This window comes from Toxorhynchites rutilus, chromosome 1 (genome assembly GCF_029784135.1).
Source record: "Toxorhynchites rutilus septentrionalis strain SRP chromosome 1, ASM2978413v1, whole genome shotgun sequence".
Classification (NCBI taxonomy): Eukaryota; Metazoa; Arthropoda; class Insecta; order Diptera; family Culicidae; genus Toxorhynchites; species Toxorhynchites rutilus.
Window position 1 is genome coordinate 194,956,005 of NC_073744.1, and position 7,837 is coordinate 194,963,841.

A 7,837-nucleotide genomic window follows, 5' to 3' on the forward strand; every position below is an offset into this window, starting at 1 on the left:
CACGTAGTGTGCGATGAGCAAGAAGAAGAGGAAGACAGGCTCGAGCACTGCAAAAAACGATCGCATTGCCAGGGGCAATAAAATTTCGAGGCAAGCGTCATCTAATGATGCATGCGATGTTGATGCAGTGAAAAGCGCTCGCACTGAACCGAGCCTTCGTGAGTGCGACACCGCATCGAACAACAGCGAAGTAGGCGATTTCGGCGCGTCGGTCGAAAATGTAAACGCTGTTACCCAGGCAGCAACCAAAATCAAGCACCCCCCGCAGGTGGTGAAGGCGGTCGCTCTTGAAAAACTCATCAGCGAATTCACATCGATGGGTGCTACAGCAGAGTACAAGCTGTGTGGCATAATTCAGTTTATTTCCAAGCAGTTAACATTGTCTGTTTTCCGTCATCATAAGGGCTTCGTTGGTGCCTTTGAGAATGCATCAATGCATTAAACTGATGTTATGGCGAAGCAGGTGTTAATATTGTGCACCAAAAAATAATTTGGTGAATACCAAGTATCTTGAATGTCTTACTGGAATGTTATAAGTTATTTGGGTTCGCGTGCCAGTTGCAAAACTGTCTTTAACTAAGATTGCACTTGCGCTAATATTGATAATGAAGCATTGCTACTGTTTTCGAGGTTGAGGTTGTTGACAAAAAGAGTTTATTTCGCTTGTTTAGTCACCAAGAAAGTAAATGTCGTTCTGGAATTTTGTATGTGATTACGTTTCGCTTGCCAGTAGCAAAACTTCCTCCACTAAGGGTGACAGCTGCGCTTCTCTCGAGCATGAGAAAGTAATGCAACTTTTTTTTCGAAGCCAGTAATATTAACAGAAGCGTTTCTTTTGAGAATAGCGCAAAATTATGAGAAGTGTTTATATTCCTAGTAGTTTCAAGCCACCAATGTAGGGCTCTGTATGCACGCTATGGCGAACGCTTGTTTGGCGCTTGGTTTACGTTGTACGAACGATGCCTAGAGGTGCGGTTCCTTAGAGGCGATACTAAATAACATGTAGCATGATATTTGATACTTACAAGTGTTGTCATTGTTGTTATTTTCATGCGGTGCCAAAGATATATTGATGTAGTTATGAGATGTGGAACAATGGTGCTGGTGCAACATGTATATAATCGACTGTAGCCGAGTTTATGACAATTGCGAAAAAGGCCACCGGAATAGCGTTCGAGGTAAATTTTCAATGCATTGACATGAAATAAATGGCGACATGCGATCAGCTAGTGTATTATTTTTGCGAGGGCAAGAATGAATCATCAATCAATTATCGTCAACTGATTCTACAATGAAGAAACCATTTCAGAGATTATTCTACTAAGCAGTTGTTTCTAAAACTTCACAGCATTATAGAATAAAATCCGAAGGTATAAACACGCGACTTATAAAAAATAACAGCGTAGTTCTACGTCTACAATGCGGTCGTATCTTGGACACAACCTCCTATAATTTTTTATTGTAATTTTTATTCATTCATTTTCAAATCAGTGAAAATCCGTGTCATATGTATTTTCTATTTAAATTGTGCAGCCGAGTTTGTCATTCTTTTTATATCATCAACCCCGATGGAATGAATCAATGAATTTTAGGCCTGAGACACATTAAAAAAATTAAGCAACGCGGATCAATCTTTGCACCTGGCATTCATGCCAGAAAGTGAACATTAGTAAACATTTCGCAATATGGCCGAAAGGTAAGTTTATTATTTTCTATATAAGATAATTTTCTTATTTAATATTAATTTCTATGTTTGATCGCAAATGCATCATCCCGCTGTTGATGATTAAGTTCAAGGAAGTCGACGATAATCAGCTCAAGGTTTTGGAGCCAGATCTATTGGCAGTCGTACATGATACCGCCGTCTTGCACGACGTCCGGACCATGTGCTGTATGGCTTTAGATTTGTTCAATTTCCTTCAAATGAAAAACTGGTTTGATGTCGGGATCTGTGTATATTTTGACTTGTACACCAGAAATCTTTGAGAATGGCTTCACATCTTCCGTGATCTTATTGACATCTAATCCAATTTTAAGTATGCCTAATTGCTTCGATGTTTCGTCACCTACTAAACATTGCTGACCACCAGGCACAACGAAAAATTCTGCCTCCACACATTTACGTTTCACACAAATGTCAGTAACGAAAGTTCCGGAAATACTCAACAAATTTTCACTTCCATAAGCTTTCAATTTCCGATCACAACCTTTTGTTGACGAATAAACTTTGATACCAGCAGCCTTCAACAGGTTCCAAGCCTCCGGTGTAATCGAATTGCAATCGGCTCCGGAATCCACCAACATGTCCAGGTCCACGCCACCAATGCAGCACGAAATCAAATTAGACTTGTTTCCGGAGTAAAAAGCATAATAGGTCTTATCAGGCTCAATATTTTCAACTTCTGTATGAGATTTCGTTTCAGTGGATTCAACAAGCCGTACTTTCTTCAATGGCTTATTATCTTTCTGAACAAATGGAATGCGTTTCTTTCCTTTACGACACACTGTCTCAAAATGACCTCGCATTTTACAGTTCCTACATTCCTGATTACGCGCAGGACAATGTGGAGAATTTGAAAAATGACTGTGTCTTCCACAACTGAAACACGCTACACGATCATGTTGATTTTGGTTGCTGTGGATCATTGAATTTTTTACAGTACGGTGAATTGGTTCATCAAACTTTGGAACCTGCAATCCTCCAATTTTTCGCTCCTCAACATGATAAACTCTCTCATCATTTAGTTGAGAGCTAGACAGACTCTTAACTTGTTCCTCAACACTTTCAATCATAGCTCCTAAAGCCTCGATTTGTGAAAGAGTTTGATCCTTCTTCAAGATCCGACTGCGCAATTCGTTAGATAAACATCCTTGCACAATGACATCTATCAGAGTAATTTCAGTTAAAACCGTTTGAAATTTCTACTGGATACTTCTCGAGACCACATTCAGATATTTGTTGTCGTAAACGGAGTACATACTGCGCAAAGCGTTCATCCTTGTTTTGCTTCATCGCTCGTAAACGATGTCTTTCAAGCGTATCCTGTCTCACTGGTTTAAAGAAATTATCCAGTTTTTCAACCGCGAGATCATACCAACGTTTCTCGATAGCGACCATAGGAAATTTTTCCGTGTCGGGTAGGTTAGCAAAAACTCGTTGTAACTGCGGACCACCAAGGTAGAACATCTTGGCTCGCATTATCTTCTGGTCATCAATATTATGAGCCTCAAAGTAAAACTCGAGAGTGCCTTTCCACGATTTCCATTCTTTCGCTAACCGAGAGCGCTCGATTTGTTCACAACAAAACGATGGTATAGCACGCATTTCTGTTTCCATCTGTAATATTGGAATGTATTTAAAAAAAAAATTATCTGTTCCTAAGATATTCCAAGGCCTGCCCTTATATACATTTCTCTACATATGGTCTATGCCAACAAGTCAGCGACGATTGATGAACTTCGTACGAATAGCGGACGTAAAATTGCAGCAGTACCGGCCGATTTATGCTTGAAAAACGTAGAAAATATGGTTCAGCATCTGGACTTTTGCAAGCGTGACCGTGGTGGTCATGCAAAAGAAATCGAGTTCCATACACAATGACATCAAATGTACTTTCACATGAATAAAGAATTTTATTGATATCCAAACCCGATATATCTATACAAATAAAAATGATTTGGTGTCCGTTCCTCACGATTTAACTCGAGAAAGGAGCAACGGATTTGAGTCAGTCAGTATCAGGTTTGATGTATGTTAGTCATTAGGTTAAACTGACCAGACGTCCCGCGTTACGCGAGACTGTCACGCATTTCAACAAAATGTCCCGCGTAAGATTCCGTCCCGCGAAACGTCCCGCATTTGGCAAAAGAAACGAAAATGTCCCGCGATATCAATATATTTCAATATCACAATTTGATCATGTTGATTTTCTTAAATGGATGAATTAAAAAAAAACTTTTATTTGGCAGACTGTTCAAGAGCGCTTCTAATGCATCCAAAATTAATACGTTGAGCTGGTTTCATCGCACCGACATTAGGCTTTTTGTTTAGAGAGTGTCAACTGGAAGCGACAGCAACAAAATTGGAAAATGATTTTAATAAAAGTATCCTATTGATCCGCTGGAACCAACGTGAGTCAGACGAAAAGATCATCTTTGGTCCTCTAGCTCGGTCAGGGCTTAACGTTTTAAATAAGCCGGAAGTAGTAGTGTATACTCGACAGGAAGAGGCAAAGTTGTTTGATGAAGTATCATAAATGAAGCACTGGGCGGTCTTACGGAAGTTGGCCGGAACCTGAACCATGGCCGATGAAAAGATTTATATCGGGGTGTTATTTTACCTTTTCGTGGTTTTGGGGTCGTCTGTCTCTCCATTTTGACCATTCGCCCAAAAGTTTTCTATCGGGCGCAGCTGGGGAATGTTGAGAAGGTTGGTGGTCTTCGCGACAATGTTTATCTCCAGTCGATCCATCCTCCAGTGATCTTTTGGCATAATGGGCTGATCCTAGGTTCGGCATAAACACCAAATCACCTTCCCAACTCCGGCAAGCACTTCGTACTATATATCTCCCCGTTCACCATATGACTCGAAAGAATAGCGGCTTGAACATTCCCTTCACGTCTGTCAGAGAAGGACCTTCTTCGAGAACTTGATGCGAATAAAATATTCGACATCATTGCTTACCTGGGGAACGTAAAGTACCCGGTCCCCTGCCATTCGTTGAATTCTAGCATCAAGTACGTCTCGTCTTTCACTATGAGTACGAAAAGGAGTTTTTCACCAGCACCTCAAGCTACTCCTTCTGGGTGATTGCCTGCTGCTCAGATACGGCCGGTTTTCGTCAGACGCTTCCGCATAAAAATGTCCATTTTGACCAGATTCTTCTCCACGGCTGCTTCGATCTCCCGGCTTAAGGAGCGGCAAAGAGATGATATTGTAAATACCAGATCGGCTATATCTGGCGGACACAAAGTGCCTCAGGATGTCCAACTCCTTCACTGCGGGGTGGAGCTTGCAGTATGGTAAAATCATCAAGTTGCTTGACAGTGCTGCTGCTGCGAATCAACAGCCTTGAATCATTTTTGTTGTAGACTTAAGAAACGTAAAATTTAAAGAAAATTTGTTCCTATAAATTATCTTTCATCGCCATCCGAAATTAGTCCTTTTTTTTTGTGTCGATGAAAAATTAATTGGAATGTACGAGCATTCCGTTCGGTAATTTGAAGAAAATTGTAGAATTTAAGTCGTGCTTGCCAGGCGTAAATTCTCTGATTGAGCGAGTGATTTTCGAGCGTAAACAAAATCTAAACCATCGAAAAATCACAACTGAGTGCCGATACTCAGAATGAAATAATACTAATCAGATTAGACTCGCTAAACTATGGTTTATGTTCACTTAACGTATATACATAACGTTTCGTTTTTTGTGTCCCGCGTTAGACCTCTGACCATCTGGTCACTTTACATTAGGTCCATATGGCAGAAAGAAAATTATATACCACTTAAGCGGCCCATACATCTACAATATTATTGCACAACATAGGTGGTTGTGAAATAATATTGAGGGTGTGTTTCAGATATTGAAATGTTGTACAATATATTGTATGATATCAAAAAATTTAGATATTTATTGTGCAACGCTTACAATATTGCATGATCTATGTGTGACGTTGTGCAATACGATGTCAGTTAATGTCAAATCTCATGTTTACATTTACATCGTCTCGGGTGTGAAATGAGTGTTATCCTAAAAAATTTCACAGACTGTTTTGAGGAAGCGTGTGTCGCGATGGCCATCAGAAACGCCGACGGGAATTTTATTCTCGAGTTTATTGAGACTAATCGTTCACTCCCGGCATTGTGTGATATCAAGTGTCAGGTTCGAACAAGTACTTGCGATGAAATATTGAACGTCAATAGCCAGCCTTGCACAATATTCAGGACCGACTTCCATATCATCCCCAAATGATTCAATTTCATTGCACAAATATGACTGTGACGCCATAATATTTTACGTCTGTGGACAACCTTCAATAGTAATGTCAATAAATTCGTACAATAGGTTTGTGCGTGTATGGGGCGCTTTACAGAAAAATAATTTCTGTGGAACTTGAGTGTCCGAAATTATTTAAATGAAAATATCAATTGTGGGTGGGACGAAGTTCATCGGGCCAGCTAGTTTTATAAAACTCTGAAGGGGGTATTTATCGAACAACAACTGCTCGAATTTCAAACGTCGATTGTGCAATCGGCTATGGACGCCCCTGCTTTCGATTTGTTGTAATGTTTCTTCTTTGTCCCGTACCCTTCGGTTGTGTACTAACGGAATCTGTAATTTTTGACAGATTGTCAACAGTCGTCTCCTTTATCCCGTTGTGTTTGGTCGTTACTTATCCGCGTGCGGTTGCAAATAGTTTTCGTTTCGCAATCACTTGTTCTACTCGTTTTGTGTGTTTGTGTTCTTGTTGTGTCTGTGATGACGATGCCTTTAATGGTTTTCTGCTAAGGAAACGGAAATTTCCCGTGTGCAGGATTGTGATATTACCATAGTGTATTGAATGGAACTTCGCGTGTGGTCCCATCATCTTCACCGATTAACTGATTGAACAGTTCTTGTCAATGAAGTCGTAATCGTTCGTGTGTTCGAAGTTTGTTTAGCCTGAAAGTTGGAATCCGGATCTCGAGCAGGAACTCGATGGTTTGTTTGGAGAGCAGGAGACGTCTGTTTCTTCCGCACGGCAACAGAAAAGCAGAGCACAGTGGGTTAGTAACTATAGGGCGCCCGGTGTAATGATATGCAAAAATGCAATGATACAAGCTAGCGGAGCAGTACAGACACGGATTTTATCAGTCCTGCAGTTGGACATTATCGTAGGATTGTTTGTTATCGTCTCTGATGTCGAGCTCAGCAATTTTGCAAGCAGAAGTCATATCGTCTAACCGAGGTTGCTAAACCCTTGCGACACGAGGCCGGGTTTTAGGTACTACAGCTGCTAGGAATCTAATGTTGTCTCTACTATTTTCGTTTTCTATCGTATTCTGACACAAGGACAGCACTCTTCTATCATCTCGCTCAGAGTTATCTCTTGTTGCTTTTAATCGTATTCCTTTTCGACCTGATAACAGAGCAATTCAGGTTTGATTGTTTCATTCAATCGGACAGCTGCTTAGCAACTCTTTCCACTGCAAGATACAATATGTGAGTGGGAGAAGCGAACTGCGATTTCTATCGATGCTGGTGGTAAACAAACATCCACTAAACTGGTTTCAAACGGACAGGATCTCTCGTTGGTGTGGATTTATTGGTTGCTAGTGGCCTATCTTGCTCTCATCGTTCTAATGTAAACAGACCTTACTCTTGGCTGTTTCTTTATGTGCTGATAAGGGAGCGTGTGTTACGAATGCGCGTTCCTGGAATCGTATATGTTTTATGTCGTTTCAATCTATTGTAAAATTGTTTAAGATTCGCATTAAATTTATTTTATGACATACCAACAAGCAGGGGAAAATAACGGTTAAGATTGATTGAAAAAGATGAATCCTTGAACGTTTAGCACAATGGAATGGCAATCAACAAGTAGACTCTCGTGAGCGAATGCATACAGGGAAACGACCATTTAATTGAATCGGAACTGCTGATTGCATGCTGCCGCAAAAAAAAAGAACGAAACAAACGTCCAAACTTACCATAAATACAATTGACAATAATAATAATAATAATCTTGGGAGTATTACTATCTCTATTATCTCGGTCAAGTTTCATTCCAATGTCGCTTTTGGCAAAGGTCAATGTCCTGCTTTCCATCTTCTGTAAGAGCAAACAAAAACACAGACTGT

General features: G+C 40.3%; 1 protein-coding gene across 3 annotated transcripts in view; it reads left to right on the top strand.

Moving 5' to 3' along the window:
• The window catches only part of LOC129777750 (xenotropic and polytropic retrovirus receptor 1), a 73,937-nt gene that overhangs the window by 18,050 nt on the left and 48,050 nt on the right, over positions 1 to 7,837 (top strand). Inside the window, exon 1 of one of the 3 annotated variants that reach the window (XM_055784255.1) lies at positions 6,341 to 6,763. The exons of 1 other annotated variant lie outside the window; for it this stretch is intronic. The gene's annotated coding sequence lies outside the window, so the exon portion shown is untranslated. Of the gene's footprint in view, positions 1 to 6,340; positions 6,764 to 6,820; positions 6,982 to 7,837 lie in introns of those variants that run through there. One more of the 3 variants, XM_055784336.1, reaches the window with a different exon arrangement.